Source organism: Mobula hypostoma, chromosome 12 (genome assembly GCF_963921235.1).
Source record: "Mobula hypostoma chromosome 12, sMobHyp1.1, whole genome shotgun sequence".
Lineage (NCBI taxonomy): Eukaryota > Metazoa > Chordata > Chondrichthyes > Myliobatiformes > Myliobatidae > Mobula > Mobula hypostoma.
Genome location: NC_086108.1, coordinates 42,949,226 through 42,974,153, shown reverse-complemented (window position 1 = coordinate 42,974,153; position 24,928 = coordinate 42,949,226). Strand labels below are relative to the sequence as shown.

The 24,928-nt window shown below is 42.8% G+C and overlaps 1 protein-coding gene across 4 annotated transcripts in view; it reads right to left on the bottom strand.

Annotated features, from left to right (window-relative positions):
* The window catches only part of LOC134354731 (UDP-N-acetylglucosamine transporter-like), a 70,651-nt gene extending 45,730 nt beyond the window's left edge, over nucleotides 1-24,921 (bottom strand). Inside the window, exon 1 of one of the 4 annotated variants that reach the window (XM_063063916.1) lies at nucleotides 24,817-24,921. The gene's annotated coding sequence lies outside the window, so the exon portion shown is untranslated. Of the gene's footprint in view, nucleotides 1-7,907; nucleotides 8,140-8,334; nucleotides 8,391-8,586; nucleotides 8,612-24,816 lie in introns of those variants that run through there. The other 3 variants (XM_063063919.1, XM_063063917.1, XM_063063918.1) reach the window with 3 other exon arrangements.
* Nucleotides 24,922-24,928: the final 7 nt, after the last annotated feature.

Here is a 24,928-nt window from a genome sequence, read left to right as displayed (position 1 = left end):
CTTGATATGCTCCTCATTCATTTCTTCCTCCTCAAAGAGTAATGAATATTACAAATTTCAGAATATTGAGGGACAATTTCAGAAATTTGTGAGGGAAAGGAAAAAAGTAAAAATTGATCGGAGGGATATAACGAGGCTACCTTACGCACAGAGAAATCTGGCATGATGTTTAATTAAAACAAAATTTTATGGGTGGGTCAGGCAGTATTGCTGATAAGATAAGTAGGAAATAACATTTCAAATCAGTGATCTTTCATCAGAACTAGAAAACCAAGTAAACAGATTTTAAACTGCAGAACTGAGGAGGGGCAGGGGAACAAAGACAGTGTGTTTTAGAGGGTGGCAACGTAGACTGAGACAGAAGACTGCAGATGCAGGAGTCTGGAAAAACACATAAAACACTGGAGGGAACTCAGCAGGTCAGGCATCAATAAAGGGAAATGGACAGGCAACTAAAATTAACTGGATGACAATTGTTTTTCATAAGACTTTAAGGTATAGCAGCAGAATTAGGCCATTTGGTCCATTGAGTCTGCTCCACCATTCGATCATGGCTGATCCTTTTCTCTCCTCAGCCCTACTCCCTGGCCTTTTCCCCGTACTCTTGAAAGCCATGTCCAATCAAGAACCTATCAATATCTGCCTTACAAACATCCAATGACCTGGCCTCCACAGCTACCTGTGGTAACAAATCCACCACCCTCTGGCTGAAGAAATTTCTCTGCATCCATTTTAAATAGTGCCCCTCTATCCTGAGGCTGTATCCTCTTGTCCTAGACACCCACCCCTCCCCCCACGGGAAACATCTTTTCCATATCTACTCTGTCTAGGCCTTTCAATATTTGAGAGGTTTCAGTGAGAACCCCGCCCCCCCCATCCTTCTAAATTCCAGCAAGTACAGACCCAGAGCTATTAAACATTGCTCGTATGATAACCCTTTCATTCCTGGAATCATCCTTGTGAACCTCCTCTGGACCCTCTCCAATGCCATCACATCTTCTCTTGGATGAGGAGCCCAAAACTGTCCACAATACTCAAAGTGAGGCCTCAAGAGTGCCTTATAAAGCCTCAGCATCACATCCCTGCTCTTGTATTCTAGACCTTTTAAAATGAACGCTAACACTGTACTTCTCTCCCTCACCACCGATTCTAACTGCATTAACCATTAGGGTGTTCTGCGTAAGGGCTCCCAAGTCCCTTTGCATCTCAGATTTTTGGAATTTCTCCCCATTTAGAAAATAATCTGCACTACCAAAGTGCATGACCATGTATTTTCCATCTTTGTATTTCATTTGCCACTCTCTTGCCTATTCTCCTAATCTGTCTAAGTCCTGCTGCAGCCTACCTGTTTCCTCAACACTATCTGCCCTTCCACCAATCTTCGTATCATCTGCAAACTTGGCAACAAAACCACCTATTCCATCATCTAACTCACAGACATGCAGCATAAAAAAGTGTTCCCAACACCAACCCCTGCAAAACACCACTAGTCACCGGCAGCAAACCAGAAAAGGATCCTTTCATTCCCACTCGCTGCCTCCTACCAATCAGTCAATGCTTTAACCCAGTGGTCCCCAACCTCCGGGCCACGAAGCATGCAGGGGTGCAGTGGTAGCCCGGACGCACCCAGCACAACTTTAAGAAAAAAGCTGAAATAAACAAGCTAATTAAATTAGCATTAATTAATTTAATTAGCTTGTTTATTTCAGGTTTTTTCTTAAAGATGTGCTGGGTGCGTCCCAGCTACCACTGCACCCCTGCATGCTTCGCGGCCCAGAGGTTGGGACCACTGCTCTAACTGTGCCATTAACTTTCCTGTAATACCATGGGTTCTTAAATTGGTAAGCAGCCTCATGTGTGGCACCTTGTCAAAGGCCTGCTGAAGGTCCAAATATACAACATCCACTGCATCCCCTTTATCCATCCTACTTGTAATCTGCTCAAAGAATTCCAGTGGGTTCATCAGGCAAGATTTTCCCCTAAGGAAACATGCTGACTTTGTCCCATCTTGTCCTGTGTCACCAAGTACTCCATAAACTCATCCTTCAGCGATTGACTTCAACATCTTCCCAACAACTGAGGTCAGGCAACTGGTCCATAATTTCCTTTCTGCTGCCTTCCTCTTCTCTTAGAGTGGAGTGACATTTACAATTTCCAGTCCTCTGGCATCATGCCAGAATCCAATGGTTTTTGAAAGATCATTACTAATGCCTCTACAATCCCTACTGCTACCTCTTTCAGAACCCTAGGGTACAGTTCATCTGGTCCGGGTGACGTATATACCACTAGGTCTTTCAGCTTTTTGAGCACCTTCTTCCCTAAAAATAGTAATTGCACTCACTTCTCTTCCCTCACACTCTTCAACATTTAGCACATTGCTAGTGTCTTCCACCATGACGAATGATGGAAAGTACTCATTTAGTTCATCTGCCATTTCCTTGGCCCCCTTTATTATTTTTTTGACCTCATTTTCTAGCTGTCCTACATCCACTCTCATCTCCCTTATTGCTTCTTCCCCCATACTTGAAAAAGCTTTTACTTTCGACTTTGATATTGTTTGCTAGCTTGTTTTCATATCTCATCTTTTCTCTCCTAATGATTCTTATAGTTGCTCTCTGTTGGGTTTAAAAGCTTCCCAATCCTATGTCTTCCCACTATATTTTTTTTGCTTTGTTGAGTCCCCTATCACTACTGCTCCCCTCTTCTCCCTCATTCCCTTCTGCACCACGGACCTATGCTTAGTGCCAGTAATCCTGTCTCCGCAGCGTTCCCGAGAGGTCATCCCCCACAACAGTATCCAAAATGGCCTACTTATAATTGAGGGGAATAGGGGGAGCGGCCACAGAGGTGCTCTGCACTGCCTATTCACATTTCCATTTCTCCTGACAGTCACCCAGCAACTCCCCTCCTGCAACTTCAGGGTGACTAATTCCATGTAACTCTGATCAATTATCTCCCCACTATCCCATACAAACCAAAGATCCCTAACATTCTTCAAAGAGCTGTAGCTGGATGCACTTCATGCAGATGTAGTTATCAGTTCCTTTATGGAGAGGAAATTAATGCTAACTGATCATAACTCATCTGTATGGTGTATTATAAACAGGTAAATTAATGAAGCAGTTGTGGAGATAAAAATAACCTGTAACTGAAATGAAAAACGAGCAGCATCTGTGCAGGGACAAATACAGTTAATGTCGCATCCAGCTCACTGACCGACAGAGACAGGTAGCTATGTGAAATTGTGACATTCAGCATAGAGTCCAAAAAGACCGCATATCTACACAGCTATCTGGATCGTGCGTGTGCGTGCGCTCGTGCATCATGAACGATGAGGACCGCTTGAACGGGTGTGTTTGTTATTTGTGTGTCCGGAGAGGACTGGTGAGTCCAATCTGGGCTAAGAAGTACCTCCCACACGTGGGGCAAGCGAGTGAAGGTTCTTTAGTTGAGGTGCCTGGTGCTCATTCTTTCTGCTGTTGTCGTTTCCGTTTTGCTTCTGCATTGAGATTTCCAGCTTTAGTGCCACCTTTATTGAGAAGGCTACACCAGGATGAGTGATTCAAGGCTGCATGTTCCCAAGAAGTGTGATCGATCTCAAGGACCTTGAGTGAAGTCTGAATGTTGTCCTTGAATTATTTTCACTGGCCACCAGGAGAGCACTTCCCTGTGGACAGTTCCCCAAGGAACTCATTGGGTGTGTGATTATCTGACATCTTGATGACATGGCCTGCTCATCTGACGTTTTGTCTCATCAGCAATGTGTGGATGGTAGGCATGTCAGCTGCAGACAGCACCTCCATGTCAAGAATTCTGTCTTGCCAATTGATCTTCACAATCTTCTGTCAGCATGACAGGTGGAAGTGGTTCAGTCTACGTGCTGGTCTCATGTGCACTCCCCACATTTTGCACATGTGGAGGAGAGTGGGTAGGAAGTGGGTAGTGTGGTAGACTTTCAGCTTGGTCTTCTCAGAGTAACTCCTTTGCGCCCCAGACAGTGTCGCATCATCTCCCAAAACTGGCACTTGCCTTGGCAATACTGCAGCTGACCTCATCGTCAACGTGAACTCCTCTTGAGAAGGGCTATCTGTGAACTTGTCAACGGCCTGGAGCCACTGGCCATTCACCGAGATGGATGGCTCCAGGTAGGGTTGATCTGGGGTTGCATGCTGCATGACTTCTGTCTTCTCGACACCTCTCGGCTCACTGTATCAAAGGCCTTGATAAGATTGACAAAGGCAGTGAAGAGCTGTCTGTTCTGCTCCTGACATTTTTCCTTGAGTTGTCTTGCAACAAAGATCATGTTGATAGTTCCTTTTCCTTTCCTGAAGCCGCACTGACTTTTTGAGAGATTACCTCATTCCAGATGAGCATTTAGCCTGTCTAGCAGGACTCTGTCTAACATTTTCCCAGCTACTGAGAGCGAAGAGATGCCTCTGTGGTTGTCACATGCTTGGTGGGTTCCCTTACAGGTGTACAATGGATCCATACTTCATTTCTTGTAGAATCCGACCATTCTCCCAGGACCAGAAGAGCTGCGTCAGCTTGCTAGTTTTGAGTGGACCACCTGTTTTGTAGACTTCCACTGGTATAGCTTCTGCTCCAGGAGCCTTGCCACTTGACAGCTGGCTATTAATTTCTTGACTTCCTCTTCTTGGGGAAGAGAGACCATCTCATGGTTGATGTCTACTTGATCAAGACGATCAATTGCTTTCTCATTTATGGTGGATGGTCTGTTCAGTAGAGATTCAAAGTGCTCTGCCTAGCTGCCCTGAATCTTGGCCTTCTCAGTGGAGAGTGCGGTGCCATCTGCACTAAGGAGGGGTGAGGTCCTAGAAGGCTGAGGGCCATACAGTGTTCTGATAGTATCAAAACATCTTTTTGAGTTATATCTGTTGGCGTAGCCCTGAATCTCGTCAGCCTTTTTGCAGAGCTAAGAGTCTTGTATCTTTGAGTTTGGCTTGAACTATTCTGCGTGTAATGGCAAATGCTGTCTTCTTAGAGATGCACGAAGGATCATTCTGTTAGGCGATGCGTAGCCTGTGCTTTTCCTGTAAGTGAATTTTTATCTCCTCATTATTCTCATCAAATTGGTCTTGGTTCTTCCTTGTTGTATATCCGAGGATCTTGAAGGAAGCAGAGTGAACATGATCTCTGAAAGCAGCCCAGTTTTCATCAACATCCCCTCCAAGGTGAAAATCAGCCAGTTGTGACTGGAGGCTTTTAATCAGCTGGTCTGCGGTACTACCCGATTTCAGCTTGCTGACGTTGAGCTTCTTGGCAAATTTCCTTGCTTGAGGGCATTGTTTGGGTTGGATGTGGACTTTAAGTTTGGAAACAATCAGACACTGATCTGTCCAGCAGTCTGCATCACACATGGCTTTGGTCACTCTGACATCATGTCTGTCACATCTTCTATTGATGACATAGTCAGACGCCAGTGCTTAGAGCGAGTGTCTTGTTATGGTTTGGCAGGTGGAAGACCATGTTGGTGATGATCAAGTCATGCATAACACAGGTTTTCAGGAGCAGCAGGCCATCGATGCTGCATCCGCCTACCCCATAGTGCCCCAGGACTCCATCCCAGGTATTGAAGTCGCTTCCAACTCGAGCATTGAAAACTCCAAAGACATGGAGTCTGCCTGACCTTGGTACAACTGCTATCAGGAAATCAAGCTCTCTATCAAACTTGTGTTTGGCTTCCTCTGGGTTGGTCATTGCTGATCAGCCTGACATTGTATTTGTTCCCCAGAGTAGTTGCATGGTCATTAGATGATCGTTGACTCCTTTTGGCAGACTGGTAAGCTTTTGGACAAGGTGGTTCCTGATAGCAAATCTGATTCCTGTTTCACAATGTTCAGTGCTGCTGCATCCACTCCAGAAGAATGTGTAGCTGCTACCCACTTTTGTCAGTTCGCCTTCCTTGGCCAGGCAGGTCTTGGAGAGAGCCATGATGTCAATCTTGTAGCTCTCCAGTCCTCTTGCCACCAAGTAGTTCTTCTCTCTGGTCTGTCAAACTTGGTATTGTCTATTAAGGTTCGCATGTTCCATGTGCTGATTCTGAGTGGTGTCACTATTGATTGATTTCTTGATTTCAACTGCTGAAGTGGGATCCCCGCCTGCCATGGTTTTCTGACCAGGGTTGAGAGAAGTAGACAATGTTTAGGGCACCTTTTCTAGCCCCTTCCTCATAGTACAGAGGTGAGCACTGTGGTCCTGAAAAGGGCTGTTCAGTCACTCAGGTAGCTGCCGAGTTCCACACTGCAATTCTGGCGAATGAAAAACAACTTGTTGGTCTGAGCCGCCTGCGTGCAGGTTCGCAGCTACAGCTTCCAGTGTATCTTCACCTGCTGTTTCGTCGCTCACCCATGACAAGACTTGGATTTGGATGTTGTGACATGCACGTGAGTTTGATTAAAGTGAGAGAGAGCTGCGCAGGTTGTCAACTTCACTCTCTCATCCCAGTCTATCTGGATCCATTGGCAAGACAAGTGTCAGGACGACTGGAGACAGGTCAGGATGCAGCAGATTACCAGGGTGATCTACATGCCTTGCAGTTCTCTTCCCACTCCACAATGCATGCTGGGAAACTCCTTCCTGCCTGTTGAACAAGCTGATGGTTTACTCTGCAGTTTGCTGAATCCAGTCTTTTTATGCTTTGGGTAGACAAATCCTAAATCATCAAGGGTTAAAAAACCCTGATGGCTGCTCTCACCCAGTTTGGCCGCCCTATGGAAGGCGTTGTCTGGTGTGTGGCCACTGTCGCATGCAAACAGCTTAAACTTGCATTATGCAAATACAAATTTTTAAAAAATTGATTAAAAAGAACAATTGTCAAAGGACTTATATTGACACACTGGCGAGCACACTCAATCTGAAAATTTAATGTTACATGAACAAGGAATCCCATTAGATGGATGCGGCACACTGTGGTAATTGAAAGCAAGTTCCCAACAATTTTCTGTCGAAAACTTTTAAAGGTGGCTTGCTCATCAATTACAACAAGGCGTAATAGATACAATAGTTATCTTGGATAAAACTGCACATGCAAGATGACACCAAGTTAATGGCCTTTCATCAGGCACAAAATTGGACAGCATATTACTTATGATTTTACATTTGATCTTCACTGCATCACAATTTGACGTCAGGTTTTAATATGCAAAAATGGCAAACATACAAGGTAATATTCAAAAAGGATAAGGAACGTTACTTAATAACGTCCTTGCTTAACTCGTCAATTTCATCACATTCTCAAAATAGACACCCCAAACAAAGAAAATCACATTTTCTGAACCACATTAATTACTCTTATTCTACAGGTTATAATCTGACTATTGATCCACTCTTGTTATATTGTTTCCACTCCACATTGCATCCTCTTTTTTTGTTCTCCCCGTGCTTCTGCTCAGTTCAGGTTATGATCTGACCTTCACTGTGCCAAAATCTATTTTGTAATCTCTGGCTCAGATCGTCATCACATCTATACCCAAATCCAAAAAGTACAAGTTCAAACTCCAGAAATCAGATGTCAAAAATCTGTGGAGAAGTTCTAGCCCGCTGCAGAGAGAATGATACACCGCGAAGACATTTAAAATGAAGTCCGTATTTGCAATTTTAGATGGGAACAAATGATTAATTGGAACTACGAGCGAAGGGGATTATCCCAGGTGTTTTAGTCAAGTTATCCCTCAGATAATACCAAAACATCATTGCTCTATTTTCTATTAATACTTGTATTGCACAACTGAGGCTGACTAGTTTCCAATACGACACAAAAAAGTTCACCATTGACTGTAAACTACTTGGTGATTTCTTGAGAAAATGAAAGAGGTTACTTGAATGTAAGAGATATGGACGGAGATTAGAGAAAAGGTTTACGAGAATTAAACCAAAACTATACATACATACATGCCCGGATAAGACGAACAGATAAAGTTTTTTTCTTTCTCGAGAAAAGGCTGAGGGATGACCTCATAGGATGTCAAAATTGTGAAGGATTTGGTGAAGTGCACGTAGAGAACATTTCCTCTTGCGAGGAACAGCATATAACTCGAGGTCACCAATACAAGTGATCAGGAGACAGAGTCCAGAAGAATTCACTAACAGAGGCAGTTAAGTTGTCGCGGGAAAGAGACGGTTACGCTGATACAAAGATAGGCTTGAAACAATTCGAAAAGACCAGACACCTCAATGTGGACTGGTTGAGCGGTGGGACCCGCTTCCCTGATAATACATTATGCAAATATATTTTTGGCTCAGCAATAGTCTGTTAACTATCTGCGTGTTCAGTCAACATAACTGAGACAGACAGGGATGACGGTGAACACATACTTTACGTGCAAGGAGACGAGGTCCGGCCGCTGAACTCACACCTCCGCTCGGTTCGCAAAGCAAAGACCCGCCTCAACGAAGGGCACTTCTGCCGCAATGTACGATGGGGGTTGTAGTTCACAGCGCCCAATGAGAATTTCCATTTGTGGCCACAGATTACCCCGGTGTCCCTTGGCAGCATCCCTGGCAATGTCTGCGGATCTACGGAAATCTTACCCCCCGTCCCGGCCCGGCCCAGCCCAGCCCACTTACCTGCAAGCCCCTCTCTCAGTAATGGCCGCGGTTCTCCTGCAGTGACACTTGCCCCGACTCTCGCGAGAACCCCCCATCACCTTCAGAACAACCAACTCGGTCCAAACCAGCAAGTTGCAGCCAGTGCAGATCTTCAGTAAAATACTAATGTGGTATCTTTTTTTTCCGTGGACAATAAACAACAACTTTAGGGAAACGTAACAAGTCCAAGGCGTGCAGCTTTTTAAGGGTACGGGATATCTGTCAGACGTAGTCAAAGATGAAATTGTCTTATGCTATCCGTTGGGTAAAGGCCAACCTGCTTCCACACCACTTCAGTGGGGTTCAGGGTGCCTGGTGCAGCCAATGGAAAACCTGATGGTGAGGTTGAGAGCTTTACGTTCCTAGGATCATCAACCACAAACATGCCACAGCCAGCTCACGAATGTCTTACTTCCTCAGGGGGCTAAAGAAATAGTGGCATGTCCGTAGCAACCCTTATCAATTTTTAAGAATGGACTGTAGAAAAACATCCTATTTGAATGCATTATGGCTTGATATGGCACCAACACTGCCATTGACAGTAAGAAACTGTAGAGAATTGTGGACACAGTTGAAACAAGCCCCCACCCTTTCTGCTTATACTTCTCGCTGCTTCAGTCCACGCCTACCCCCTGGGCGTTCCTTCTCGCCTTTTAACTGGGTTCATGTTTATTGAAGCTACTGGAGGTTCTCAGTGCCCATCTTCATTCTTCATTTTTAAGGAGATACAAGCCATGGATGGTCAGTCGGTGACATATATCTGGGATTAGTGGACCAAGATTCTCATCTTGACTGGTCTCATTTGTCCACGTTTGGACAATTTTTTTAAAAAAACTTTCCTATCCCTGCACCTGTCTGTTGTGTATTTAATATTTCAATAGTATTTGAGTAATATTGTAAATATATTGTTTAAGTATACATGTTCATTTAAATATTCATTATGGGTTACATGTAAAAATAATTGAATTGCATACATCATTCACATGCATCTCACTTAAAGTAAAAACCAGTGTACACAGTTAACCTCCGGCTCCCTTGTTTTCCTTTCAATTCGTGTTTTTTTTATGCTTTAGAGTTACAAATTATAGCACCATCGAAGTACTTTTTAAAAATGTAAAATTACTTGCCTTAATCACTTCCTCTGGCAGCTCATTCCATATACCAATGGTTTTAAAAAAAAACTTGTCTCTCAGATTCCTATTAAATCTCTTCCTTCTCACCTTAAACCTATGCCCTCTAGGTCTTGAATCTACAGACCTGGATGGGGGCGGGTGGGGGGTGAAATCAGTGCACATCAACCCTAGCTATGCCTCTCATGATTTTACACAACTTCTGTAAGATCACCCCTTGTTTTCCTATGCTCCAATGAAAAAAGTCCCAATCCTCTCAAAGTCTTCATAACTCATTTCCTCAATTCTCAGCAACATCCTCGTAAATATCCTCTGCACTCTTTCCAGCTTAGTGGCATTGTTACTTTACCCTGATAATAAAAAAGAACAATATTCCAAATGCAGCCTTACCAACATCTTGTACAACTGCACATAACATCCCAACGTTTATACTCAATGATCTATTGAGCCAAACCCTTCTTCACCACCCTGTCTACCTGTGACATCACTTGCAGGCTACCATGTACTCATACTCCTTGTTCCCCCTGTTCAACAATAATCCCTGTGGCCCTACTGTTCACTATGAATATTCCACCCTGAATTGTCTCCCCAAATGGAATATTGTGCATTTACCCCAATGAAACTATTTGCCATTACTTAGCCCATTTACCCAGTTATTCACGATCTCCCTGTACTCCTACAACAATGCCACTATTTAGTGTAATTTGCCAATTTACTAACCATACCTTGTTGAGTGCCATCCAAATCATTGATAGCAATGGGTGTAACATCAACCCCCAGGGAACACCTCTAATCAAAGGCCTCCAGCCAAAAAAACAACTTTCCACCTCTGCTTCGTACTATCAAGTCAATTCTGTGTGCAGTTAGCTAGCTCTCCCTAAATCCTGTGCAATCTAACATCCCAGAGAAGCAAACCATCTGGAACCTTACAGGCCTACTGAAGTCCAATATAGACCAAAACTACCACACTGCCCTGTATCAGCCTTTTCAGCTATTTCTTCAAAAAACTCACATTCATGAGAAATCACCTTCCATACACCACACTGTACTGACTACCCCTCATCTTTCCTAATGCTTGTAGAATCTTATCCTCCAGAATTCTCGTGAGTAATTTACCTATCACAAATTAGGCTAACCTGTCTATAGTTCCCAGGCTTTTCTTGCCCTTGTTAAAGGCACAACATTAGCCACCCTCTGGGCTTCCAACACTTCATCCATCACCATTGACAATTTCTTCTCCAATTTCCAGTGTTCTTGGATATACTTGATCAGTCCCTTGAGAATGATCTATCGCCAGATGCTTTAAGATGTCCAGCAGCTCTTCTGTTACACTGCAAACTACCCCAAGACACCCCCATTTAACTAACTCAAGAACTAACCAAAGTCTTCAGGTCTTTCTGCATGGTAAAAGCACAGGAGAAATACTACTCAAGGACCTAAGCCATCTCTTGCAGCTCCATGCAAAGATATCTTTGTTAGAGCTCTATTCCCTCTATAGTTAATTTTTTTTTTTACAGTTTTATATAAATAATATCTCCACAATCTTCTCTCCCAAAGCTATCTCATGCCTCCTTTTTACCTTCAGATATCCTTCTGCTTAATTCTGCATCTCCCATACTACTCCAAGGATTCACTTGATACCATCTCCCTGTGCTTGACCTATGCCTAATTCTTTATCCTGACAAAAACAATATCCCTCATCATCTTGGGTTGCCAACCTTGCCCCTCATTCAAACAGGATCATGCAGATCTTGAAGCCTTCAAATTTCACTTTTAAAAACTTTATCACTTGCCATACATCCATTTTCCTGCAACAAACTAATCCAATCAACTTTTTGCAAGTTTCTGTCTAATACTCTCAAGATTTACTTGGCTCCAGTTTAGAACTTTAACTTGTGGACCAGATCTATCCCTTCCCATAACTAATTGAATGCTGATAGAATTATGATTGGTGGTTTCCTCATTAATATTTTAGTCACATGTCTTACCAGATTTCCCAAGACTAGGTCAAGCTTTTCCCTCTCCCTGATTGGGAGATTCCATCCTATCTAGGTCCTTTAGCACAATGGCAATCCCAGTTCATGTTAGGAAAGTTAAAATCCCTTACTATGACAACTGTATCAATGCAATTTTCAGCACATTAGCTCCTTTGTTTCTCGTTTGGGGGGGTGGGGGTGTATAGTACAATCCAAACAAGCTAACAATCCAGTTCTTATTTCTCCTCCCTTGGAGGGTCAGACACCCTGAGCCAATAGGCTGGTCCTGGACTTATTTCCTGGCATAATTCACATATTACTATTTAATTATTTATGGTGCAACTGTAACGAAAACCAATTTCCTCCAGGATCAATAAAGTATGACTATGACTATTATTTTGCAACTCCCTTATACAATTTCTCAGAAATTTTATCTTTAAAAATCACCTCGATTGAGAGGCTCCTCCACCATGAATGGTCCCAAGCCTGGCTGTGAAAGGAGGATTGGGCCAGGTACTAGCAACCCCATTCCATAGAAAGTGCTATAGAAATGCCAACTGCAAGTCTGAAGATCTCATCCCTAGGAGGAGGAGGATACACCAAGATGGGCTACACCAAGGACGTGGCCGGAAGACTAGTGCACCTTCAGGGTGCCGGATTTTGGTGGCTCTGGAGACGGGCTGATTCAAGGCTGGTGCCCCTGACAGATATGTTGTGGGAGAACATGGCACATCAGGAGCAGCGGCGGGTTAGCTGCTGTAGGCTCTGTGTCCAGAGATCCGAGCCTTTTTGGGGCGGACTCTCTGGGTGCAGAGCTTGGAAAAAGCCATGCAACAGACTTTTAACATCATAAATCAGTGAGTTGTTTGTAATGTCTCCCCTCTCGCTGTGAAATGGGGACACCTCTTTTTCCTTTATTAGGGAGAGAGAGAGAGCCTGTGGTATGTCGAATTACTGGGTGAACGAGTATTAACTGCAAGTTTGTGTCTTTATTGATGTTATGCTGCATGCTTGAGTGCTCGGTGGGAGGGGGGCATTGCTTTGCTGCTGCTTGTGCATGCAGCGGGAAAGCTGGGGGGGTTGTGATTTGGGGTTCCAACATTTGTCATTCAATCTTTGGGGCACTCCTCTATTTGTGGATGTTTGCGAAGAAAAAGAATTTCAGGATGTATATTGTATACATTTCTCTGACATTAAATGTACCTATTGAAACGTGGAAAAAACTTAGGGGAAGACTGGCCAGGGCAGGGGGTTTTGGCAAGCTATTGCTGGCAGCCCATACTGTAATAAGGGTGATGGGCTTAAGTAACAAAACAAAGAATTGGATGTAGACATTTCCCCCACCCCCATATACTGGCAATTAATCTCTTGCTGTGAAAGAGATTTGGGTAGTGATTTGGTTTTGAGAACCTTTGATGTCAGCCTGCGAACGACAGGGTCTACCCATCAGAGCTGACTATTTTATTACTCTGCACATTAAAAAAAACTGCATCTGCTGGAAATACAAGCAAATCAAGCCACAGCTACAGCCTGGGCTGCTGAGTGTTTCTAGTATTTTCTGCTTTTATTATTATTGTTATATAGTGGTTGTTTATTCTGACAGCTGATGGGGAGAAAACTGTTGTAAACTCCCCAGGTTTGAATATCTCAGCAGTATATAGAGGCCACCACTGCCTGGTAGACTATGACCTTGATGAGGAGTTTGAGACAGCCAAAGACTTTACCCCTATACCAAAAGAAATAACAAATTCCATCATTAAAAATCAGCCTTGATTGTGGCGGGTGTATGAAAGAGGTCAGAGGTGAGAGGGTCAAATGGTATGGGACTCTTTTTGTAAGGCAAGACAGTCTTTCATACACTTCAATGCATAGACCATCACATCACCAAACTGGTGTACCCATACAGTTCTTCTCCATATTGCAGATCAGTGACAGAAATCAAAATGACTGATTCTGGGATGGAAGCAGAGCAGTTTGTGCTCTGGATTAATTCACTCCAGTACAAAGTTTGCTAGATGTGAGGTGCAATTGTGCAGTAAACTGAAAAGCATTAAGCAATTAACCTTGCTTAACATCATTCTGCATTGATATCAAGTTTGATGTAAAACCATTGGGTAGAATAGGGGCTTGGATCCCACCACATAGCAGACTTCAGATAGACACAAATTTTTGCACACATTATCCTTGTCAGATTTGACTCTAGTCTTTATCAATTGACAGACAATCTTTTGGGAGTTTAAACAAAATAAAGAAAATACATACACTCAGTGTCCACTTTATTACATCCAGGAGTGAAACCCAGAGCAGGCTTCTGCTGCTGTAATCAATCCACTTCAAGGTTTGACATGTTGTGCAATCAGAGATACTCTTCTGCACTCTATTTTAAAACCATTTTTTTTAGTTACAGGCACCTTCCTGTCAGCTTGAACCAGTCTGGCCATTCACCTCTGATGCTCCTCTCTCACTAGCAGAGATTTTCACCCACAGGATTGCCACTGACTGGATGCATTTTGTTTTTTTTGCACCATTCTCTGTAAGCTCTAGTGACCATTGTGTGAGAATTTCCCAGAGATCAGCAGTTTCTAAGATACTCAAACTACCATGTCTGATATGAACAATCATTTCACAGTCAAAGTCACTTTCTTCCCCAATGTGATGTTTGGTTTGAACAATAGGATCTCTTGACCATGCCAGCATGCTTTAGATGCATCAAGTTGCTGCCACACGTTTGGCCTATTAGTTATTTGCATTAATGAGCAGATGTACTTAATAAAGTGACCTCTAAGTGTACATAAGCAGTTAATGGTGCAAGCTACATTTTTCTCAGCATTCATCTGCTGCAAAGATCATTTCTATTGTAACTAGATACAAAATTCAGACTACAATTTGACAAGCAGCTCTTTGGGCACTGTGAGAAAGCAGCTGAAGAGGATGCTTTTGTTTAATTTGCTATCACATGCAACATGGAGACCTGAGGGTAGTTTATGTTCTTACAGATGGTCACAATTATTATGTCTGCTGAGGCCTATTGGCATGTTTTCCCACTCCGCATGGGGAGATTTGAATGTAAATTCATGACAGAGGTTCCCAACTGCCAGATTTTGGAACTTTGATGGGATACAGTTTGCTCCATATTACTTGTTCTTACATTGGCCTATGGCCTTTTCAATCCCTTGCAAGGTAGTGCAGCTCTCCATCTCAAACACATACTTAGTTCAGCTAAAACATTAAGAGTTAACAGGAACAATGGAGATTACAGTTGTGAAAGTCTATACCAATGTTAGAGACATGCACGAGCCAATACCTGATGTATCTATGACAATCAAGCTTCTGCATAATAGAAGGGGAGATTATGTTGCAGTTCAAATAAAATTTCATTGACCTGAAATATTAACTGTTTTCCTCTTCCACATAAATGCATTTCCAGTAATAATTTTATGTCACTTATTTGTTAAGATGCTGAGACAAATCAGCACAAGTATGGTATTTTGATCACAAGTTCTGGTGACAAGTGCCTTGTATGGGCCCTGTAAACAAAGCAGGAAACATAAAGAACAAAAAAAAAGCTCTTTATAAGAATATCAACCATGGCTTACTGGTGGGACTTGCAAATGAAATAAATGTGGGATTAAAAATGAAGTACAGAAATCAGAGCACAAAATCTTGGCTGATAATTGGATTCAGTACAAATATACCATTCTTTATATGAGCCGCCAAAATACCCCTCCCCATCACTTTGTAACAGAATACCTGACATCCACTACAAGCTAGACTAAGAATGGCCAAACTATGGGCACCCCTGCATGCCAACAAGTTCACACAATAGCAAATCAAAGGTCTGATGTGTTCATTGTCTTGAGTAGGCCTTTCTCTCCATTTTCAGTAATAAATAGATGAATGACTAGGTCTATTATTGCCACTTGTATCAACATACAGTGAAAAACTTTTGCATGCCATCCATACAGAATTTCATTATATCACTACATCAAGATAGTACAAGGGGAAAAACAATACCAGAGTGCAGAACAAAGTATTGCAGTTACAGAGAAAGTGCACTGCAGGCAGGCAATGAGGTGCAAGGCCATGAAGAGGTAGATAGCATGGTCAAGGGTCTACCTTACTGTACAACAAGGTAGAAGCTGGGCTTGAGCCCTATAATACGTGCGTTCAGGCTTTTGTATCTTCTGCGCTCAGGGAGGGTGTGCGCTTTTTTTGATTAGATTGGCCACTTTACTGAAGCAGCATCAAGTATTAGCAGAGTCCATGCAGAAGATGCTGGCTTTCATCGGGTGTTGAGCTGAGCTGTGTCAACAAATTTGTGGTTTCTTGCGATCATGGGCAGAGCAGTTGCCGTACCAAGCTGAAAAACATCTGGATAGGATGCTTTCTGTGGTACATCTATTAAAACTGGAGAGGACTTCTTTAATCAGACTTGTGCTTTTGGTGTAATTTATTACAATAATATGGAAGCATGGGGTTACCACAGTGATGTTTATGCATTTTCAAACTTATGGCTAAAAGGAGAGTTTATGGATATCTCTGCTAACTGTACATGATGACCTGTACTAAGATTTCCCTGCCCTGCACTGAAACTTGATCTTTTACTTCAATCTGGCTGTCTTAAGACCATAAGATATAGGTACAGGATTAGGCCATTTGGCCCATTGAGTTCGCTCTGCCATTTCATCACAGCCGATTCAATTTTCCTCTCAGCCCCAATCTCCTGCCTTCTCCCCATATCCCTTCATGCCCTGGCCAATCAAGAATCAATCAACCTCTGCCTTATATATACATAAATACTTGGTCTTCACAGATGCCTGTGGCAAAGAATTCCACAGAGTCACTACTCTCTGACTAAAGAAATGCCTCCTCATCTCCATTCTAAAAGGATGCCCCTCTATTCTGAGGCTGTCCTCTGATCCTAGACTCTCCCACCACAGGAAAAAAATCTTCTCCACATCCACTCTATCAAGGCTTTTCACCATTCGTTAAATTTCAATGCGGTCACCCCTCATTCTGCAGAATTCTAGTGAATTCAGGCCTAGAACTATCAAAAGCCCTTCTATGACAAGCTATTCAATCCTGGAACCATTTTTGCGAACTTCCTTTGAACCCTCTCCAGTTTCAGCACATCCTTAGGGATCCGGGTATTCCCTAACTGGAAACCTTGGATGAATTATGAGGTCAAGTCCCTTTTAAAGGCTAGAGCTGAGGCTTTCAGGTCCGGGGATACCAGTCGCTACACGGAATCCAGGCGTGAACTCCGGAAAGCCATTAAGGGCGCCAAGAGGCAATATCGAGCTGAGTTGGAAGCCCAGGCTAACCAGGGGGATGCCAGTAGACTATGGCAGGGTCTAAATGAGATCACTGGGCGCAAAGAAAAGGCTGGGAATATCAACAGCTGCGGCGTTTCTCTTCCTGACGAACTTAACGTATTCTACGCAAGATTCGAACAGAAGAGGAGCGTCCTGCTCCCTCCAGATGAACCGGACATGGTGGCATCGAGATTCATCATGACCGAGGAGGACATCAGAAGGGCCTTCCTGAAGGTAAATCCAAGGAAGGCGACAGGCCCAGATGGCGTCTCGGGACGGGTTCTCTGGGCCTGTGCAAGCGAGCTAGCTGGAGTGTCTGCTGACATCTTCAACTGCTCCTTGCTTCAGTCTTAGATCCCCTCGTTTTAAAAAGGCAACGATAATCCCAGTGCCGAAGAAGGCAAGGTGGCACGCCTGAATGACTATCGACCTGTGGCTCTGACATCAATTTCTGTGAAGTGCTTTGAGCGATTGGTTATGGCACACATCAACCACAGCCTACCAGTCAACCTCGACGCTTTGCAATTCGCCTACCGGAGCAACAGGTCAATGGCAGATGCCATCTCTCTGGCCCTACATTCCTCCTTAGAACACCTGGAGAATAAAGACACATACGTAAAGCTCCTTTTCATTGACTACAGCTCTGCCTCTAATACCATCATTTCAAATAAACTGAATCCTAAGCTCCGGAACCTGGGCCTTAGCACTCAGATCTGCAGCTGGATCTTCAACTTCCTCACAGACAGGACCCAGGCTGTAAAAATAGGGGATAAGCTCTCCTCTACAATCACTCTGAGCACTGGTGCCCCACAAGGCTGTGTACTCAGCCCCCTGCTGTACTCACTGTACACCCATGATTGTGTAGCCAAGTTTCCATCAAACTCAATATATAAGTTTGCTGACGACACAGCAATTGTAGGCCGTATCTCGGGTAATGATGAGTTTGAGTACAGAGAGGAAATTAAGAACCTGGTGACATGGTGCATAGAAAATAAGGTATCCCTCAACGTCAGCAAGACGAAGGAATTGGTTGTTGACTTCAGAAGGAATAGCGGACTGCATGACCCAATTTACATCGGTGGTGCGCAAGTGGAACAGGTCAAAAGCTTTAAGTTCCTCGGGGTCAATATCACAAATGACCTGACTTGGTCCAACCAAGCAGAGTCCACTGCCAAGAAGGCCCACCAGTGCCTTTACTTCCTGAGAAAACTAAAGAAATTTGGCCTGTCCCCTAAAACCCTCACTAATTTTTATAGATGCACTGTAGAAAGCATTCTTCTAGGGTGCATCACAACCTGGTATGGAAGTTGTCCTGTCAAAGACCGGAAGAAGCTGCAGAAGATCATGAACACGGTGCAGCACATCACACAAATCAATCTTCCGTCCTTGGACTCAGTTTACACCGCCAGGATAATCAAGGACACGACCCCCCGCCCCCCAGCCAACACACTTTTCATCCCTCTTCCCTCCAGGAGAAGGGTCAGGAGCCTGAAGACTCGTACGGCCAGATTTGGGAACAGCTTCTTTCCAACTGTGATAAGACTCCTGAACGGATCCTGACCCGGATCTGGGTCGTACCCTCCAAATATCCGAACTTGCCTCTCGGTTTTTTTGCACTACCTTACTTTCCATTTTTCTATTTTCTACTTAAGATTTATAATTTAAATTTTTAATATTTACTATTGATTTGTAATCCAGGGAGTGTGAAGCGCAGAATCAAATATCGCTGTGATGATTGTACATTCTAATATCAATTGCTTGGTATAAAGTATCCTTTCTAAAACAAGGACTCAAAACTATTCAAAATACTCCAACCAAGGCTTAACCAATGCTTTATAAAGTTTCAACGTTACATCCTTGCTTTTATATTCTAGTCCTCTTGAAATGAAAGGTAACATTGCATTTGCATTCCTCACCACAGCCTAAACCAGCAAATTAACCTGTCAGGAATCCTGCACAAGGACTCCCAAGTCCCTTAGCAGCTCAGATTCTTGTATCTTCTCTCCATTTAGAAAATAGTCAACCCTTTCATTTCTTCTATCAAAGTGCATCACCATATACTTTCTGGCACTGTATCCCATCTGCCACTTCTTCGCCCATTCTCCTAATCTAAGTCCTTCTGTAACCACCCTATTTCCACAAAACTATCTGCCCCTCCAACTATCTTCAAATCATCTACAAACTTTCCAACAAAGCCATCTGTTCCATCATCCAAATCATTGACATATAACGTAAAACGAATCGGTCCCAACACAGATCCCTGTAGAAGACCACTAGTCACCAGCAGCCCACCAGTAAAGGCTCCCTTTATTCCCACTCTTTGCCTCTTGCCAATCAGCCACTGCTTTATCCATGCTAGAATTTTTCCTATGGGCTTTTCTTTATTGTAGCAATACAATATCTACATATCAAAATAAAACAAATTTAACTTCCCTGGATACTATGGTGGATGTATTCAAATCATTATTTAGACTTCTTAACATCCTGCTGCCGCCCAAAACTGCACACATGCATCCTGTCTGACTGCTATACTGCCACGTCCCTCAACGTCCCTCACTTCCCAACTCACAGACACCCTCATCCAGCATCTGTCACTGCTCATCTTTTATTGCTGCTGCTTCAAATACTTACACTACAGCTTGTTTTACGTATTATATAGTATCAGTAGCATTATATTGCCTTACATAAACAAGCATCTTGCACTGTACATCAACCTTCAGGCCACGGCAAGGACTTGTGCTATTATGTTATGACTGTATGTGTTGGATTGTGTATATATATATATATATACACACTGTGTTTATATGCACTGTGTTTTGCACCATGGCCCAGAGGAACAATATTTTATTTAGCTGTATACAACTGTATGGTTGAATGACAATAATATTTCAACTTGAATTTTCCAATCTCTAGCCCAGGTTTCAGAGCATAGAAATTAACCTGGCTCAAACTCCTGCAAGCACTTGGTCTTAAACCAGGTATTTGAAAGGATTGCACTTTTTCTAATATATATCGCTCCGAGTTCCAACTTTCATAGATGTGATTTTGTTTCTCCTGACTTTGGAAAGCAAACACAGTAGAAGCTCATGAATCAAAACTGATCTGCAAATTTGTCAGTCTTGCTGAGTTTATATTAGAGACATCGAAATTAGCCACTATGCCCTAAAAACCAAAAATGGTACAGTATTTTGCTGGTTCCTACCTAAATATCATCAGCAATAGTTACAAAGACTGAAAAATATGGAAATGCCCAGATCACATTTTTTATTGAGAACAATTTTTTCTATATTCATCTTTTAATCAGTTGGAATAGCTTAATTGAATTTGGTTCTTCAATAACTGAGCCAAGCCTAAAGCTTATAACAAAGGTAATACCTATGTCATTTGTGAGGAAAATATATACAGACTAAGTTAAAATGCAAGACATCCCACCCTGCAAAAACTCATTTCAGGGAGGTAGCACCATCAATTTGCTGGAGACTCCTGGAACTTCTGGGAGAGGTGGGATGTCTGCAATAGAGTAGCTCCTTAGTAGCTATCCAGCTAGTTTAAATAACGTTAGCTATGCTAATGAACGAATGACACCCGTTGAACTCACCTCAACGTCTTTTACATTTTAACCCACCATGGGCAATGGAAAACTCACTGTTGCAAACAGCGCAGCGAGCAACACTGTCATTATTTTTGACCCCTATTAGGCAGGGGTACACTTTAGGGTAGTCTGGGGTGACGTACGTTTTCTATTTTCTTTTTTTGGAACACTCTGCCATGGCACGCTCTCGCTCGTGGTCGCTCTCGTGCTCTCTCTCTCGCTCGCGGACTCTCTCGCACACTTGCTTATTTTCTCTCTTGCGCTTTCTCTCTCTCTCTCTCATGGAAGCTCTCGCGCTCTCTCTTGCTTTCTGCCTCTCACTTGCTCGCTCTCAAAAAAATTGATTTCCATGATATTGTATATAATTTGCGGGCAACAGGGAGCCACTATTAATATGCGGGAGACTCCCGGAACTTCCAGGAGAGGTGGGATGTCTGTTGACAGATGAAATCAAATGTAGAAAAAAAAGCAATGTTACCACTTTGCAAGAAAACAAATTAAGAGCTGTTTTTTTGAAACCATGGTGAGACTGAAAGTTATTAGTGCACAGAATGACCCGGGCATATTTCTACACAAGTCACAGAAGGCTTGCTTCATGTGTATGCATGTTATTACACATTCAAAAAATATGTTGGCCCTTTACAAGAGCATTTGATTACAAAAGTAGATACACATTTTTCCAAAAGGTAGCCCTTTGAGACTATCAAGAATACTCACACAATAGTACCTCACATTTGAAACAAAGGGTACTGAATTAAGGAGCAAACTAGCTATTGTCATTTCCACCATCTACACTTCCCAGTCCAAAGACTACTTTCTCTCATTCCCACATGTTGCTGCGTTATACAGTTTTAAAAAAATCTAAAAATTTCAAAACTTCAGTATTGCAAAATTCAGAAAAGGAAAATGAAGGAGACTGCTGCTTGACAAATTTGCATCCTTCAACTACCAAGGGCATTTAAAAACAAATATCATACAGAGTAGTAGCAAATTTTTATGCCCAATTGTCATCTTCGGAACTAGCTTCTTGATAGTATCTTTAGAGATAACATCAAGAACCTCTACTGGAAAGTCATCAACTTTTCTGAATTTACCACAAGCAAACGATGTTGGTGGAAAACTGAACGATTTATTTGCAGAATAATGACCCAACAAAAATCTTCCAGATGTAGTCTCACTAGGGCTCTGTATAATGGATAAAAGACATCTACGTAACACACACAACATGCTGGAAGAACTCAGAAGGTCAGGCAGCATCCATAGAAATGAATAAACAGTCAACGTTTTGGGCAGAGACCCTTCTTAAGGTCTGAAAAGGAAGGGACAAGATGCCATAATAAAAAAGTGGGGGGGGGGTGCGAAGAGAAAGGGGAAGGAGGCTAGAGAAAAGGTGATAGGTAAGTGGGTGGGAAAGATAAAGGGCTAGAAAAGAAGGATAGGAGAAGAGAGTGGACCGTAAGAGAAAGGGAAAGAGGAGGGGACACAGGGAGTAGTAATAGGCAGATTAGAAGGGGTGAAAGGACAGAGCAGGGAATAGAAGAGGGGACAGGGAGGGGCATTTTTTTTTAAACCAGAAGGAGAAATCTATTCATGCCATCAGATTGGTGGCCACCAGAACAAGATACAAGGTGTTGCTCCTCCACCACGGGTGGCCTCCCCTTGGCACAAGACGAAGCCATGGACCATGTCAGATCAAGAATGAGAATGGGAACTAAAATGTTTGTCTACCAGGAAGTTCTGCTCTTGGTGGATGGAGTGGAGGTGGTTGATGAAGCCGCCTCCTAATTTATGACATGTCTCACTGATGAAGATAAGGCCGCATTGGGAGTGTCAGACACAATAGATTATCCCAGCAGATTTGCAGGCGAATTGTTGCCACACCTGGAAGGACTGTTTGGGGCCCTGGATGGAGGTGAGGGAGGAGGTGAATGGGCAGGTGTAGCACTTAGGTCGCTTGCAGGGACAAGGGCGAGGAGGGAGATGGGGGGGGGGAATGAATGGATAAGGGAATTGCAGAGGGAGCGATCATTGTAGAAAGTGAACGGGGATGTAAAGATACGTTTAGTGGTGGGATCCCTTTGGAGATGGAGGAAGTTGTGGAGGATGACGTGTTGCATGTAGAGGCTGATGTGGTAGTGGGCAAGGACAAGAGGAACTCTATCCCTGTTAAGGCGGCAGGAAGATGGGGTGAATGCAGATGTTTAGGAAATGGAGGAGATGCAGGTAAGGGCAGCATCAATAGTGGAGTAAGGGAAACCCCATACTTTGAAGGAAGACATCTCTGATGTCCTGGAAAAGATAAACACATCCTGCAAACAGATGTGGCTGCAATGAAGGAATGGGGAAAAGGGAATATAATTTTTGCAGGATGCTGGGTGGGAAGAGGTATGGTAAAGATACCCATGGGAATCGGTAGGTCTATAAAAGATGGCGGTTGACAGTTTGTCTCCAGGAATGTAGACAGATTGAGAAAGGGGAGGGAGGTGTCAGAAATGAACTAAGTGAATTTAAGGGCAGTGTGGAAGTTAGAGGCAAAGTTGATGAAATTGACGAGCTCAGCATGGGTGCAAGTAGCAGCGCCAATGCATTTGTCAATTGAGCGGAGGAAGAGTTAAGTATTCCTGGGGAAGGCTTCGAATGCGGACTGTTCTACGTAGCCAACAAAGAGCCAGGCATAGCTGGGGCCCAGGGCTACCCCTTGATTCTGAAGAAAATGGGAGAAGCCAATGGAAAAATTGTTGAGGGCAAGGACCAGTTCTACTACATGGAAGAGGGTAGTGGTGGAGGGGAATTGGTTGGCCCTTTTAAGAAATAAGCAGACAGCTTTGAGGCCTTCTTGATGGGGGAATAGAAGTATACAGGGACTACCCATTCATGGTGAAAATGAGGTGGTCTGGGTTAGGGAATTGAAGGTTACTGGGCAGATTGAGAGCCTGAGAAGTGCTGGAGATGTAGGTGGGAAGGGACTGAACCAAGTTACTATGGTATTGAGGTATGAGGGGACGAGTTCAGCAGGGCAGGAGTAGGAAGAGGTAGAGACAATAGGCCTACTTGGATAGTTATACTGTTGTACACAGGGCTGTGAAAGTCAATACAATTATTATGAAAAGTCTCATATTAACACTTCTCGATACACATTCTTGCATTTATAGTTCACTGTATATCAAACTGCTTGGCATACTTGCGAAGTACAGCAAGATTCAGATGATTCATTACTCAACTAATCAGAAATGACAACACAGCATTTACTCAGAAGGTAACAGATGCTAACCACATTTCAACTGACTACTAGATTTATTATAATACTGTGTAATAAATTTAAAGTAAATTGAAAGTGTATTTTATGACAAAATATCATCCAATATCCAGAAAATTTGCCAAAACAGCGTCAAATCCATCAGACTATCAGAGGTTTACTATAGACATTTTTGTAATATAGACAAACAACAGCAACACTATCACAAAGAAAAATATTTTAGTAATACTTGAGAAACAATAGAACAAAAAACCCATACTTTGATAAATACAAAGAAATTCTAAAAATCAGTTGACCTCAGAAAACACAATTTAACCATTAACAACCAAAGTTTTAATTTAGATGAGATCAAGACTCTGTATCATTCCATCACTGCACATTAACGATCCTGATATTCTCCCCAAATATGACAACCTATACTTAATTCACCTGACAAACAGATTCGTGCTAATTGTGCTAGTTCTATTTTAACAGCTTTAACAATTGAACACACTGACGACTGATAAGGCTAGAAAAAGTCTAAAATAAAGGAAAAATCCTACTCAACAATACAGAAGGAATATTCTACATCGCTTGGTATGAAGTCTTATAACCGATCTCACAATACCAAGAGTTCGAACAAATCTTAGAATTTAAAAAAACAGAAATTAAGTTACTATGGAAAGAAACACTTGCCTAAGCCCCACAACGACACATTCAGAAAATACTACAAATATGCAACCAATAAGCTTTGTGTGAAACCAAAAGTGAACGAATTTCGATCGGATACAGCAGTCACATTTTATTTCACATTCGATATGTCTGACATTATATTACCTACAAATTTTCTGCTCAACTTTTTAGTAGCTACTCTACTTAACAAAAGGATGCCGATCTTCTGCCATGAATTATACATAAGGTGATAAAAAGGTAACAACAGAAACATAAAAAAAGGTATTACCAAGAATCTGTAGACCATTAACAACATACAAAAGCATTATTTTCACCAGCAACTAATCTCTAGACGCGCTACGAGACCAATGAGCGCGATTCACCGTCTCCGCTCTTCTCAT